Source organism: Pelodiscus sinensis, chromosome 1 (assembly GCF_049634645.1).
Source record: "Pelodiscus sinensis isolate JC-2024 chromosome 1, ASM4963464v1, whole genome shotgun sequence".
Taxonomy (NCBI): domain Eukaryota; kingdom Metazoa; phylum Chordata; order Testudines; family Trionychidae; genus Pelodiscus; species Pelodiscus sinensis.
In genome coordinates, this window is record NC_134711.1 from 306951472 (window position 1) to 306967918 (window position 16447).

General features: G+C 40.7%; 1 protein-coding gene across 9 annotated transcripts in view; it reads right to left on the reverse strand.

The window, feature by feature from the left end:
- FAT3 (FAT atypical cadherin 3) overlaps positions 1-16447 on the reverse strand; it is a 647479-nt gene that overhangs the window by 532879 nt on the left and 98153 nt on the right. Inside the window, exon 1 of one of the 9 annotated variants that reach the window (XM_006112202.4) lies at positions 6211-6554. The exons of the other annotated variants lie outside the window; for them this stretch is intronic. The gene's annotated coding sequence lies outside the window, so the exon portion shown is untranslated. Of the gene's footprint in view, positions 1-6210; positions 6555-16447 lie in introns of those variants that run through there. 9 annotated transcript variants of the gene reach the window in all.

Consider the following 16447-nt stretch of genomic DNA (forward strand, 5'->3'; position numbering starts at 1 on the left):
CAGTTCTGAAGGCAACTTATCTGCCCCACTCTTTTGGCATCTTCTAGTGTTTAAGAATATTAGTCTTTTCATTTTGATGTCAGTAAATTGTGTCCTCACTGCACATTTCTTCTTCCAGATTACAGATATATAAATGTGACAATCCATCTGAAATGCAGCAATTCACTAATCTCTTCTCTCCATCACAAACAGTTCTTTCTCACAGATACTTAGGGATTGAATGGTTTCTGAAAAATCACTTTTATGCCATACTGGCTGATCCTGCTAGATTAATGTTTTTAGTGGGTGACTCTACCAAAGAACTTTTGTTAAAAGTTCTAGAAACTATAACCATAGGTTCCCCAGCAACTCCTTTTTCTTCTCTCTTAAAATATCTCATGTGTTACATATACCCTGTATTACATTAGAATTGCTGAATTCATGCTCATGGTCCCATAATGATGGGATTTTTCCCAAAATTTATTCCTAAACATATCTGATAGTTCTAGCTAGCTGGGCTAGCTAACCCCTACTTCATTCACACTGCCTGTCTACCTCATCCTTTTCTCCAGCATTGATTTCTTTCTTTATCTTTCTAACAGTAAGACTGGTCAAGGCAAATCTCCAGACAATTCCACTCAAATCAACATCTTCCTTACTATTCAGACCACTACAATGTCAAAAAAACAGCAATGGTCCATAACTTCCTATGCTCTGAATATAGTGACCTAGCTCCAGGCTCACAGTAAGAAGATAGAGTGCAGGTATCTTATTGCCCGTAGCAATTGTCCTTGACCCTGTGTCTTTCTTATGTTATAATCATACAAAAAAAGCAAGATTCCAGTTTAAGAATCCATCCATAAGTAATCAATGAAGATATTTTACTTTCTAGTAATCTACAGATGCCAATCTGTTGTGCCTATTTCAATATCAGTCATTAATGGACCGTTGGAACAGCAGGTCAAAGAGTCTCTTCCATATTGATAATAATAGGGGCTGCCTTAGTACAAAAAGAAAAGGCTGACACATCAGCCACTGAGTCATCCCCCTTTGTAAATCCTTATTTTCTTTTTTGTTGCAATTATGTAGCATAATGATTAGACATCCACGGGGGACTCCAGATTCTACTAGACCAGAGATACGGACTTCCCGCTTTCACGAGAAGTGCACAGTAAGGTCTCTTTTCTACAGGGATGTAGGAAGCCACTCTAATGTTCTTTCCTAAAGGTTAAAAGTGTGTTTTGCTGTATCATTCCTCTTTTCATTGTTTCAGCAATACCTCTGAATGGGTGGACTGATACATGCACAAGAATTTTATTCCCTGCCCACATCTTGTCTTCTTCATGATTCATACATGCACAGTACGGCAGTGGGGAGATTTGGGTGCCAGCATGGACTCCCCAATGCTGATGGAGGCCAAAAGCCTTGTGAGCTGGATCCAAGCAAGCCAAGGGCCGCATCCAGCCTCCAGGTCTGAGGTTCCCCACCCCTGCATTCATCAGAGGCTTTCTTCCGGGTTATCACACAGCACTGTTTTTCCACCCTTCATTTTCCAAGAGCTCTTCCGCTTTGGAAATGGTTTCACAGCTGCAAGAAGCTAAAAGATAACAGCAGAGAACTATAAATAGGGAAATATACCTCCATGAACTGAACTACAGCGGTACTGATCCTGCACTGCCTCCATATTGGATATATATATATATATATATATATATATATTTACACGTCTGATTTACTGGTATGAAATAGCAATGTTGTTTTGATGATGGAGGGTACAAGAGTTAATTAGAAAAATCTTCAGCCAAGTTACTGATGGCCTGATTACTGAGCACCTGAATCTCATATTCACTCTAGTAGGAATGTCAGGCACTCAGTACCATGAAAAATCAGGCTACTATCCTCTACGTGCTTTATCTTATTTATCTGTAAGTTGTGCTTACCACTTATCTACCTCACAGACATGTTGTGAGGTTTAATTAGTTTATGTCTACAAAGCACTTTGAGATCTCTTGATGAAATGCACTAAATGTATTCACGGTATTATTGTTGAATGCTAGACAATCTACTTGGTGTCTGAGGGATAACCAGCCCTAGCAGCTGAAAGAGGATTCCAGAGGGAACCAGTATTCCTTATTCAGCTGCTCCAATCTCGGTGCTAAAATGTCTGGGATTCCTAGATGTTTCCAAAAGATAATCTGTTTCAGAGGCAGAGTTTCAGCATAACGTGCGCTGGATTAGACATAGGATTTAACAGCAGTTACACCTTTAAGTTGGCCCTCGGAAGGAAAATTTACTTTTCTGGTTCTTTCAGAGAACATGGGGATGAACAAGAACAAAAGTACCATCCAGTATATATATTTTAACATCCCAAGTGGCTTAAAGTTGTTCACACTTCTGTATTCATTAATTGCTCAGGACATGGATTTATTTAGTTATGGCTCAGGAAAGAATTCACAGTTCTTAGTATTTCCGCACAACAAGCACCCCCAGTTCTGCCTGGCCACCTTAGCCAACTCACCATGCAGTTCTCCATTATAATGCTAATGCAGTTCAAACAACCAAACCCTGCATATTTTATTTATGCAATAAGCCTGTCTTTTGGCCACTTAGTTGTGTCAGTTTAAAATTCAACATTCCCATGCAGAAAAACTGATCTTTTATTTACTTATGAGGGAAGGGACTGCAGAGGAAAACACTTCTTTATAAAGATGTTCTTTTGTTTACTGGGCCTGATCCCACACCCACTGAAATACATGGGAATTTTTCATTCACATCTGTGGGCGCTGGATTGGGCCCATAGCAAACAATATGTTGAAGTTTTAAATAGTTTTAATTTAGTAATTATATTTATCTTCTTAAAATATAAAGCTCTCAACACATTTGGGTGCATAGACCCAGGCATACACAAATATACACTTTAGTAGGGCCTGATCCAATGTCTAATAAAGTCAAGGAAAAGGCTTCATTGATTTCAATGGACTTTGGATCAGTCTCTAAGTTAATTTAAGGCTTGAATCTACAACCATTATTCTTACAAATACCTCATTATTTCAAAAAGCTCCTTGCAAGAACAAACAACAGCTGTCATGAAAGGTGCTGAATTCCTAGTAGAGAGACAGACTTTTTTGCAATTAACCTAAAAACAGGGTATTTTCATGCTTAACTAAAAAAAACTATTTTTCTTTCTCTCTCTCTCTCTCTCTCTTTCTCTCCCTGAGTTTTCAGCATAATTAGGCCCATATGACTGAAAAAATAAAGACGCAATTGTAATATGCAACAATTCAGAGCACAAGATTTCCACACAGCCCTTGCAATAAGCTTCAACCCTAACCTGCCAGAAACACTGCAGGAAAGTTCTACCATCTTCTGTCTCTTTCGCCTCTGGGAACAGAACACTGACAAGGGGATGGAGTTATAATCAATTAGTGCCAACTGTGTGAGATGCACATCTGTCCATTTAGAACTAGAACAAGACCACCAACTTATATCTGCAATCCACTAAGAAACTAGTGAGTAATAATTTTGACTAATTACCATTGAGAATTACATTCAAGCCAACAATCAAGATATGAAAGCACCAGACCCCTTTATCAACCTCTCAGGTCATCAAGCCAAGGCAACACAATTCAGCTCCCACATCATGTACCACTGCAGGCTCGTTGAATGACAGAAACAGCAGCCCCATGGGGTTTGCCCTTAGTAGATGGCATAGATTAGTACAACAGCTTTAGCCAAAACTGCTGCCCCAGTCTCCCCAGTGCTAACTTTTCTGTTAGAGGCCTTCATCCTACAAATAACTAGGAGGGAGTTTGCAATATACAGAAAACTAATCCCTCCTTCAGAGAAACTTGGTACTCAGCTATAGCCCACACTAAAATAGAGTGGCTCTTTCCCCCCCTCTAGTGGCTGAACCACACAAGAGGTTTATGAATCTGATGCTGCTTCAAACAGATGGGCATGGTCCTTTAGCATGAGCAATGGACGTCTGTGGTTTCAGACAGATTCCCATTCAGTCCCCACAGATTAGGGCTGTTGTTACGCAATGAGAAAGCAAAGAGGCCAAATCATAACTTCTGAGGTAGATAAGGTCCTCCTGGTGCACTTGCAGTTTTTGGAATTAAGAGATCAAAATAATACTTGCTATGAATGCCTGCAGATGAGAACAAATAAACCGTTTTTCCCTTCAAGAAGCAAAAGTGAATCAAATATTCAGAGACCAAGAACATCTAAAATTCCCAAGTTTTAACCTAGCTTGAGAACTAAGTTTCCTGCCTGAAAGTTATGTGTGGGTCAATATGGGTCAAAATGAATCAATAGGAATTTTTAAACAATTCTGTCTCAATGATCTTTCTTCAATTTCCCCAAAGGCATGCAACCACATGGCCATATGATATCCTTCCATCTCAGAGAGGACAAAAACATTAAAAAAATCTTCACCAGTCATCATTTTTATGTGGAAATGTTCAAGTCGCTTTCCTTTCCCTTGGTTACCAGTGCTAAAATATGCTAACAACACTAAGGAAAGGGAAGACTTGCAAAGAGCTCACAATCTGTATTCAGTATAATTAGCAGATGCCAATTTTTAACTTATTACTGCTTTTTCATTTCTATACTCTAAAAAGGACGTCAGTTATCTAAATGACTGTTTTCTTTGTACTCATATAAAGCAGCAATCATGGGAAAATACATCACAGAGCATGTGTTAGCAAATATCCATCCCATCTTGTAATGACATTAAAAAAACCCCAACTGTTGTAAATGAAGAAATTCATGCCTTAAGACGGGCCGGCTGTCTTTTTCTTCACACCTTTGGATTTTAAAGCACTGCAAACTAAATGCATTGGACATTTGGCAGAATTTCCAGTTATTTAAATATGCACAGGCAAGACTCAAAGCAAAGTAAGATTAGTAAAGAAGCTTGCTCAGCTGAATCTACTACTGATCATTTTAAAACAGATGAAACAAAAGCACTTAAACAGATGCATTTTTCTATGCAGAGAACCAAAAACTATAAATGAATAAGATGGAGCCTTACAAATGCAGTACTTAATAAAGCAATGCAGCCTTTACAAATGTTACAGCTAAACCACCAAAATAAATAGAATATGTAACAGTTAAAGGGATTGATCAATAGTGAATGCATACACTTTCATTTTACAATGCCAAAATATGTTTCATAAAACAGAGCCCTCTGAGCTAAGAGCTTTTAAAAGGATGGACTTGGGCAAGGGATTTCTGCTCGTGAAGGTTATAGATTTAACAGGTTTCTGCAAAGATCACAATGATACAGCATCCTGTGCTGCTTTGTGTTTAGTGAAGGTTTTATTCCTCCCATAAAATTTGCATCACACACAATTATTTTTACAAATCTGATTTCGATTATAAAGAATAATTTAAAAAGCCTTCTAGGCTCTCCTTTTAGGTAACTACTCATTTTCTTCTGGTAACCTTCAATAAAAAACAATCCATAATTTGATTTTCTGTTCCACAGACATAATAAAACTTTATCATTATTGTGCACAATACATAAGAAGAAATAATATCTCACGTGCTTCTCTAAGCCCCTATCCATTCCCAGGATAGGATAGCTTCAATGCAACCATATCTTTTCCCTCAAACACCCCCAGTTAAACTGGTCTCTGTGGAAACTAATAACTTTCCACAGTATGCACTGTAATCCAATAATATTAAAACTGGCATAAGCTGCTGTCTGCTGAACTGTGGCATTCTTACCTTGCAGAGAGTATCTGAGTATATTTAATTACTGTAAAAAGAAATAATGAACAATATTTGCCAAATATTGTGTGTGTGTGTGTGTGTGTGTGTGTGTATGCGCGCGCACGAGTGAGAGAGAGAAAGAAAATGAATTTCTTAGTTGGGAAAGAGGAGTAGAAAAGGATAAGATGCAAAGTTTTTGGCTTGCCTTTATACCTCAACCAATATTAACGTGGGAGAACTACTTGTGATGAAAAGGAAAAAAATTCAGGAAACAAATTTTTTTCTTCAGAAATACATGGTGTATGTGCTAGCAAATATCCATCCTATTTTGTAATGACATTAAAAAAAACCCTACCCCAGATATAAAGGGCTTTGACTAGTTGATGTACAACATGTAAATCAAAAACTCTCATATCCTTCCTCCTCATGGACCAATTAGTTACAAACACCAAACAATCACTGCACAAAACAATGCACAAAGACTTTTAACAGAAACGTTACAGAAGCCCTTACCTTTTAGTCAGAATAAGTGACCAATAAGCATAATAAACTCAGTGGGTACAGTTGCTGTACACATCCCTCTGTGGACTTCTCAGTAGTGGTCCCAAAAGCACTGAACATAAAAAACTCAAGCCTGTCTGCTTCATTCTTCGGCAACAGAGATACATGCTACCACGGTAACGAGGAAAAGCAAAAAGAACTACAGATCTTAATTTCGAAAACCCTTGTGCTTACACAAGGAGTGAGAGGCAAAAAATAGTAATAGTTCCTTGCATTGAGAGGAACTGGCCTTGGCTATATACATAACCCAACTGTACAGGATCATTAAGTTTGAATTTCCCTGCTTGCAAGCTTTCTGGAAAAAAAATAAAGTCTGTCTTTAGGAAGGGGGGGAGCAAATGCCTGGATTGGGGGAAGGGGAGCAGAGGAGGAGGAGAGAGCTTCTATGTGACATACATATGGAATGAGCATTAGAACAATGCTAACAGGATAGCCAAGCAACTGCTCTCTAGGGCAGCAGTTTTCAAAGCAGAGCTCTGCAGTTTTGCAGGAAAGAGAGGAATACAATAAAACATATCATTTTTCCTCCACACACACAAAAAAGAGCTAATTCCAAAAATGAATGGGAATGAAACAGTAAGTTTCCAAATTCTGCAAAAAAAAAAAAAAGCCGTCTCCACTTCCAGCAATGCAGGCAGAAGCCTGGATATCTAATGCACTTATATTTTATGCAGTTCGCCTTGGGTTCGCCTTCCCCTCCCCCACAACAAAGCTCTGGGTCCCAGGAGAATAAGAATTCCAGTGGACCCAATTAACACTGTACTTTGCTAGCTCCTTACTATGATTGATCTAAAATAAGCTGTGTTTTAGCAGTGTTGAACAATAAAGCAGCCATTCAATTGGTGACTGTTAGAGTTTGGGGGGGGGGGGGGAACCACCTTACTCATCCATCTCAGGATGATCCAACAGCACAGAGAAAAATCCACCAGTGCAAGTGACAAGCTATGTTAACCATTTGTTAGAAACTTGAAAAAACCATAAAGTTGGTAACTTACTTCAATGAAGGCTCCACAGTATATATATCAGATCTTTCAAATCAATGGACAGAGTACAACTCTCAAACTGACTTTCACCAGGTCAATTTCTGTTGTCTAATGTACTCTTAAATAGACAGGAAGTTTGCTGACCAGTTTGGGGATTGTATCAGAAGCTCATTTGTTTTAAGTGGATTCCCCACACTATAATTGCATAGGTTGGTAAATGAAATGCATTAACAAGTTCGTTGCTTTAAGGGAATCAGTAATGTGTTCACTGGCTCATACCAACAGCACGTGCCACAATGCACTTTAGACTGCAAATTATTTTAATTTGAAGGGGAAGCGGGTAGGAAGCAGTAACCCTCTCTGGTCCTATTTTCACTGAACTATCAATCACAGATTGCCATGTAAAAACAATCTGCTGCAGGCTTTCACTATGGAGAAAAAGCAATTATTAGCCTTAACTCCTGCCATTGCAAATTAATACAATCCAATCTACAACTGACTGATATAATTTGCACAACACGCATTAATAGAAGAATGTTCTAACGTTGTGTTTAAATCTGACCTGCTTGTTTGGGAGTCTCAAGGTAAGAACTTTTCTCCATTGCACATATTTTCAATCCATATTTTCAAATCAAAGAAATGAAAGACAGTCACTAGCTAGGCAAAGGAAGACAGATATTTTATTTCTCATGGACTAGTGAAAATTCAGGCTAACAAAACCCAGAAGTGGACTTGCACACAAATACCAGTTTGAATTATCAGTATCGGCTATTTCCTTTTGTTTCTGGTGTGGTCCTAATCTACAAACCAACCACAATAAAAAAACATTGAGTTAGTTCATTGACTGAACAGCTGGGTTTACAGCAGCAGATTCAAATCCATCCTGTTAAATTAATGGGAGATCGCATTTCCATAAGAATAAGGTCAATTCAAAATGTTCAGACATTCATGCACAAGTGCTACTGAAGATACTGAAGAGTTAAAGGAATAAAAAAAGCCCATGATTAAATAATTTTAAGGTTATGAGACTAACTGAAGGGAGGAAAAAACAGAATAAAATACTGCAATTTAATGACTGTCCAACATTACCTCCATTCCATTTCATTCTTTTTGGCAGTTTCCTCTACATCTTATATGCTATTTAATAAGGTTATTTACGTTCAGATTATTTTCTTCATCTTTCTATGGTGCCCTCCATGTTTCTGAAAGGACTTCCGCCCTCAGTCGCCTTATAGTGTTATACTATAAGATACTACATTCTGCTGAGCTAAATGATCCTGGCAGTTTCAACTGGAAGTTCATTTCTTACCGTAAATAGCAATGTAGAGCTAACTCCTGTTGTTAAAAGGTAGTTACATACCTCTCCAGAAGTGACTGCACTTGAGTGGTTCACATAATAAGCTTTCGCTGTATACAATGTATCTCAGTTTAAGTCTATGATCTACCAAGATCTCTTCCAAACAATGCTTAGCCAAGCTGTCCTATTGAGGATACCCTCCAAACTTTCATCTCCCTTCCATAAGGCAGTAAGATTTAAGACACCAAACTTTGGATAGCGAGAACAAATCAGTGGTTCCATTTAAGGTTTACAAATGCAACATTTGAAAAACCAGGCACAAAGAGCACTGAAGAATTATTCTTCCTTCTCCCTGAGTCTATATGCCTGAACTCCACTGTGCATCAAGCTCCCGCTGGCCATGGATAGAAAAAACTGAGCCCAGGTGTTGACTCGCAAGCAAATGCATCATTCTCTTCCCAATACTTCTGTGTGGTAGAACAGTGTTAGCACCAGCATTCTACTGACAGGAAATCTCGGGCTCTGAAAAATTAGGTGGTGATTTCCCCACAGACATCAAGGAAAGTCTGGGGCAGAGCACAGCACTGAAACCAGATCTCTCAAGTCCCAGTCCAGTGCATTAATAACAAGACTGCTCACTTCATATGTACAGAAATATTTCAGATTTTAAAGTAAAGTCAAAAACTGTTAGCCCCCAAAACACTTCAGGCTCATTCTAGTCCATTTTATGGACAATTGAGGGACTGATTATGCTGGTGAAGTGCTGCTTCCTTAGAAACTTCCTTTTTATTCCAAATTGCAAGAATTAAAGGGCAATATGGCCTAAAGGACAGAAGCAGCTCCTATCAGTCCTAAAGGATGAACTCTTGTGAGCTGGCAGCTTACCATCCTCTGCAGAAGTTTCTTGCCAGTGAACACAAGTCCTCACATTCCCCACCAAGCATAGGCGGAATAAGCTTCACAGCACAGAGGAAATGAACACTCGGCTGTTCTCCAATTTTTAAAAACACACACATAGATGTGTTTGCCAGCAACCAGAGTGTGACTTTGGATTGGTTTCCTTTGTCTATTATGTGAAGTACAGTATACTTTTTTTAATATAGTACCCATGTATCACAATCAACAGCAGGCAGATTGAGTGCGCGCATGTGCAAGAGGAATTAGGTTACTCATGACAGTAAATAAAACTGCACATCTTGGTTTTAGTAGAACATTACACTGGGGAAATGGTGATTCCCTAGTGGAGATGTGAGAATCCGAGTCCCCCATTTGGTACTGTATTTCTGAGCCAGAAGAAAGGCCTGCAGAAGCAGCTCTCAGAGTTTGGTGAGAAGGCTGGAAAATGTTACCTAACTATAAACAATTCATTGGTGTCTTCCTGAGTCTACAGTCAGCCTCCTGCACAGAGAGAAGCAGCAGTTGCCAGACCCAAGGAAGATGGTCCTGGCCCCACATCTCCCACCATAACAGACCATGCACCTGCTGATCCTGATGGGTAAGAAGGCAGCTTTCCTTTGTCGATCCTGGCTTGGAGCAAGGGGTTCCTTTCCCACAGATTGGTCTCCCAGAAAGAAGTGCCCATAGGGTCAAACAGTCTTAAACCTGCCCTGCTCTTAAGATTCCCCCGGCCTCTGGCTTCCCATCACTGGAGCCTGAGTGCCTCACTGGGCTCTGCAAGACTGGCTACCTGGAAGCACTGGCTAGCACAGCTCATGGAGCCTGGATGTGCAATTGCAGGCTCTTCTCCTTTAGTGTCCCCTGCTGTTCTGGCCCTATGGAAGTCTGCTTCTTGCTACTCAAACCTTTCCTTTCCTCTCTCCCTGTCCAGGTTACTTATATGCCCACCCCTTCTGGGTTAAACCAACAGTCCATCAGCTTTCATGCTGGACCCTCAGTCCAAGCCTGAACTCTGCTTTCTATCCCTGGGACCAGGGAGTTTCAGTTGTCCTTACCCCAAGCTGGAGAAAGGTAATTCCACTCAGACTTCCTCCATGGACTGGTGGGAGGAAGCCAGGGTCCTCCCTCTCCACCGGCAATCCATGACTCAGCTGTCAGCTTCCTGTTCCCTGCAGGCCCCTCCACAAGTTCACCGAATCCTGAGTGGACTCACTTCCAGATGCTCCTTTCCAAGTGCTTTGGGTTCCCTCTTGGAGTTCCCCCCCTTCCAGGAGGCTCCATCTGCCAGCAGTTGCAACCCGCTCCCAGACTCCAGACATGCTTCTCTCATTGAGAGCCAAATATCTGCTCTCCTTCCTGGTCAGGCCCTACCTGAGCCAGGTTCAGCCTCAGGTTTTCACCCTCCAGGTCTGACACTTACTACAGATGAGTGGGGTGAGGCTAACTCCACCCACAGACCCTCTTTAGGCCAACTGTGGGATTGGTACATGCCACCATATTTCTCCCTTCACAGGATTCAGAGACCTCCTCTGCCCCGTGGTTCTGGGGACAGAGGAGAGGGAAGATAAAATGATGACAGTCTCAACTTCTACCCACTCATGACACCGCAATGAAATGCCACTGAATAGACCATACATATCTTAATGTTTGATTTAATATAGTTTAGGGAAAGGAGTGATAATGCAACATGAATCATCCTCTCCTCTCATCATCTGCACGGAAACCCACTTTACAAGAGAAGTAACAAGCATCTAAGTAAAAGTCCAAGCTAAAATGATTTATCAAAGAAGTAGGGCTAGTACTGAAAGAGAAAGGACAATCAGCATTCACTGCTTTGAAGGAAAGAACTAATGACCAGTGCTAATGGAGCAACACTGAACACTACAGAACTGTAATGCAAACATGCTAGGGATTTTCCCCCCTTTCTCTCTGAAAGAAGTTACATTAAAAAACGTCAGCACTGAAATAAACATCAGAAATCTGCAATGCATACATGTTTCTCCAACATCTTTGACCCTAATTACATGGGGAGATTAAAACGGTAAAAAAATGGACACTTTTATACCATGTAACTGCTAATTTACTTTATTACAAGCATCGCCAATTCTGCTCATTGCAACTTAACCGCTCCTGTTCTATAAGACTTAAAGCCCGAGGCAATATTTATTTAGGTTGTTTAGATGGATTTTAAAAGACATTGTTTTTGATGATTAAAAGGCAAATAAATTGGCGAATTTCTGTCTCTCTTTTCCTTTCAATTCTGTTTAGCACAATGTATCCTGCATATTCACAGCCACATAGCCAGACCACACACACACACATACACACGCACAACCAAATAAAATAAATCCTGACTTCAAAGCATTGACACTTTAAAATAGGAACAATGGAATATACATGCTGATTTGTCTTTATACAAGAATGAGAGAAATGTCTGAACATTTTAAATATTTACCAAATGAGGGGGGTTTGTGTCATGTTTCTGAGAATTGGTATATACATACTTTCCACAGAAATGATTCATTGAGATTAGTAAATTTGGATTTGTTCCCTTTCTTTTACATTTTAATAGAGGAATAAACAGAATGAACATGCAATGGTAGATTTAAAAAAAAAGTAAAACCAACCTTTTATGGAGCTTAACATCAGAGATGGTTAGCTAGATAATTACAATTTACAACTGCACAATAAACCACCATGCAGGTTCAGCTGACTAATGCTCTGATCTATTATGTAGCAAGTATCAAAGATAAAAGGCCAATTTCCTATTTAGAAATTGCATTTCAGGAACTTGCGACCACCAGCCGGTAGGTTAGATTATTAGACTCCCACTCTCATTAATCACGGAGGCCCACCAAACTGTTGTTAGGAAATTTCTGCACCTATTTCCACTCTCCTTCTTCTACCCTGCCCCTGCTCAGGAATTCCCTGTTAAACATATGTACTCCATGACTATACTGTACCATTCCCATATTTGTAGGTTTATTTTGTTTCCAGCCTACTGCAGGGTCTGAACTCAGTTATCTGTCAAACAACAATGCTTGCAGAGAAAGAACGGTCCTCCAGTTAAAGCTGTGAACCAGAATTCAGGAAATCTATGTACAAATCCTGGCTTTGCTACAAGACTTCATTTGTGACCTTAGGCAAGTCACACTCTCTCGGCAGCAAGTCCTCTTCTATTCCTCCCCCCTTCCTCGGTTATACCTCAAATTATAAATGCTTTGCAGCAGGGACTGTACTGTACCATACACATGCATAGTGCCTCAAACAAAGGTGCCTCAATCAAACCACCACATAGGCTTATTAACAAGGGAAGAAGGCAGGGAGAAGGAAGTCGAATACAAATGAAAGCTACAATACTAGATGTAATAAATTGCTATGTGGCATGTCAGTGACCCCACAGTGGGGCTGGAGGAATCCCAAAAGCAGCATGGAGTCCACATGAATTTTATAGTGACTCATGAAAGAGGGCAGAAATGCCCAAGTCATGGGCTTTAACTGACCAAGGAGTCTTGGTGGAAGGCACAAAAATAGTGCCAATGATAACAACAAAGATCCACATCCCCATGAAGAGAATAACCTTGTAGCCACATCAGAATCTGAGACCTACCTGCAGAAAAGAGGCATAAGGATTATGAATGTTCCCAGAGACACTCTGAAAGAGTGGAAAGACAGTGGGCAAAAGGAGCCCAGAACTGGCTGATGAGAAAAATCCAGTGCTCCACTGAAAGAAGGCATATGAGAAGGGAGAGGCAGGGATTATGGGTAGCTTGATATCACCGGAGAAAGAAGAACCATTCAGTAAAGGAGTGAGGCAGGAAGGAGTCACACACCTCACAAACTAATTTTCACTGGCGCATGATGACCTACTAGTAGTCAGAGTGGTAAGAATCAGTGGGCTTACTCAGTATTTCCATGGGGAAAATGAAAATGTTGCAAAGCGATGCTGGGGATTCAGTGGGTAAAGTCTTCTCTACAAGTCAATATTTAGAGCACATCTTCACTTGCTGTGCCAGAGATGGATCTTCTGGCATTTGATTTAGTGGGTATATCTAAGACCTGCTAAATCAAACACTAAGCATGGCTCCGGTACTCCTCATAGTCGTAAGAAATAAGGGAAGCCGACCAGAGCATTTGCTCCCATTGGCCTCCCTCCGTGAAAATTGCGCCAAGCTCAGCTGAAGATAAGCCGACTTCAGCTACTTATTTTACATAGCTAGAGTTGCAAACCTTAACCCGACATTCCAGGTCCAGTGTAGACCTGACTCTAGCCAACTAAAGCTATATTTGCATTACAGCTTATGTCCTCATAACTTATGTCACTAGGGGTGTGAATAAATCACCTACCTCAGCAATGTGACACTGACAGAAGTGCTGGTGTAGACAGCGCTATGTTGGCAGGAGAGCTTCTCCCATCGACTTTCAGCAGCTACATTAGAAAACTCAGGGCAGCGTAGCTGCACGGGTGCACCTGTGCTGTTACGAACTTACTAATGTAGCTGTGCCCTATGTTTCCCCAGAACACACTCCCCCTCTTTTAAGCTGACATTGGGAAAAAGCCAATGCTGCACTTCTGAGACATATACCAGAGAACTCACAGCTCAGGGGAGAAAGGGGTCAAGTAGTTCTAAAGGGATTTGTGGTTTTAAAGGTGGTCAAGATGGTTCTCCTAATCCAAGGTTGCTCTGGAGGCTGGAAAGAGGCCTAACTTATGGCAGCCTCACCAGGATGGTATATGAGCTGCAGCACTGCCTGATCTCTCTCTGTTTTGTAATGTGGCCAGCTCCATCGTCAACTCACTCTTCCTCTTCCTGATAGTGGGGCTTGTGTTAAGGTCCACAAAAGGCAGCCAATACAGCTATCTTCCACAGTCCCTGTCAGGAGCAATCCTCCCCACGTCAAAATACAGTCTTTAGGGGCCAGTTTCCACTGCTACATTCCTTTCACTGAGAGAAAAGTGGCCAGCACAGAGGTGAGATCTGGCCCCTTCACATCCCGAAGAAAAAAGGCTACCACAATCCATCCAACATTTGGTGATGAGCAAATCCTGACACGTTAGGAGTTAAATGAGATATCACACCAAACAGTCATGTGACACACAAATGAGTTTAAAGGAAAAACCAGAGAGCTCATCAATACATCCTGTGAACTCAATGGCATCCTCCAGGATGGAGACAGATGAGGAATGAGGCTCATGGTGCAAAAAGAATATGCTTTTGTGTTAAAGTCAACACCACACCATACATGTACTGTAATTAGGTTTACAGAGATTTCTTGGAAGAGGCGGTGGCAAGACTAGCCTCTCAGGGCAGATAAGTGATCACAGTTTTGTATATTTTAATATGTTAGTTCAGCATCCAGATACTACAGGCACTTAGAACCCTTTAAATAAATAAAGCATGTTAGAGTCATTCAGCATAAAAGATGCTATATAAATTCAAGTTAGCTGCTATCAATGGAAACTGTTATGGAAGATTTACACAGGATGTGAGGCTAATTTGAACAGCCAAAGAAGAAACTAATAAAAAAAATAAAAAAACTATAAGGCCAACAGCCGTTCAGGAAGCAACAGATCTGGCCAAAGATCTGAGAATAACTCAAGCAGCTACTGAGGGAGAAAATAAGCCACTACTCCTTGCTAAGATTTGCCCATGATAACAGAAGAACATAGGGCCCATTATAAGGAGCCCAAAATGGGAGATTTAGTAATCAGGAGCCAGAACACTGCAGTCATATATAATTAATACAAAGTACTCTGAAAATGAGCTAAGAATGTAGCCAAGAGCTTCCCTTTAAGGAATCCTTCTGTAGTACTTATGATCGGCCTTGCAAGAAAAGCAAAAGGTGAGGGATAGCAGTTTTAATCCAAAGGCTGTATTTTAAGAGCGCAAAACACTTGTCTAGACATTTTTACATCTTAAAGGCAAAATGAAGTTACAAGCAATAATTTACTAAGATTTTATTTCCATGGACTGCATGACTGAATTATAGAAATACCTGACTATGATGCAGCATTATTAAGCAACATCACAAATCAAGGGACATTAGCTATTTTGTTATCACATTCTAGCACTGTATTTCACTCCCTAGATAATTATAAGTTGCCCTGTGCACGTGCAAAGATAGTAGATAGTTAAGTGGCCTTCCATTTTGCAGGGTCACTAAAATAGTGTTCTTCATTGAATGCCTGTACTTCACATCGACATGAATTGAGAGACAAATATTCAAATAGCAGATCAGAAAACAGACTGCCAAAGTAAATAATGCATAATGTGATCAACAGAAACAAACTCTATTAACTGTAGGACAGAGCAATGAATAAACTGATTAAAAATGGAATATGTAACAATGTATCTGGTTTGTTTCCAGCACCTGCAATCAGCCACAGCATCAGGGAGTAGAATATAGCCATATTTACATGTTCACAGGCACATGTGATGGGGTACACAGGCCCCAGACTCATGAGGAAGGCATCTGAGGAACCCTATGTGCGGGGCTAGCCCCAGTACTCCAACCCTGGCAATCATGGGTGAGGCTAGTCCTGACAATCATGTATGGTAGGAGTCGAGGAGGCATTTTAAAAGGAGTAAACTGCAGTCATCGGGGGGAGAAATCACCCTAAGCAGCAAAGGGCTGGAATGATTCCCATGTAGGAGATCTCCATTGGTGTCTTTTGGAGAGTACAGCAAACTGCCAGGATAAGCCTGGCAGAATTAACCCCACACATACCCAACCTGGACTCCCAAAAAAACCGCTACACAGATATCCAAAAGTAAGAAATGTTGGCCTTCTCCCCTTTGAATTGGCTCTGGGAAGAACGGATTCTGGAGTTCATTGGAATACTCTGTTCCCTGTGAACTGTGCACTTGGGCTGCCAGCCAGGCAAGATTCAGCTGATCAGCAGAGCACCTACTGCTGCTCATGGCCAGCAGCATGTGTTTTTACTGGTGGTGCACATTTGCACATGCCTTGGTGTACAGAACAAAATTTATTCTGGACGTGGATGGAAAAA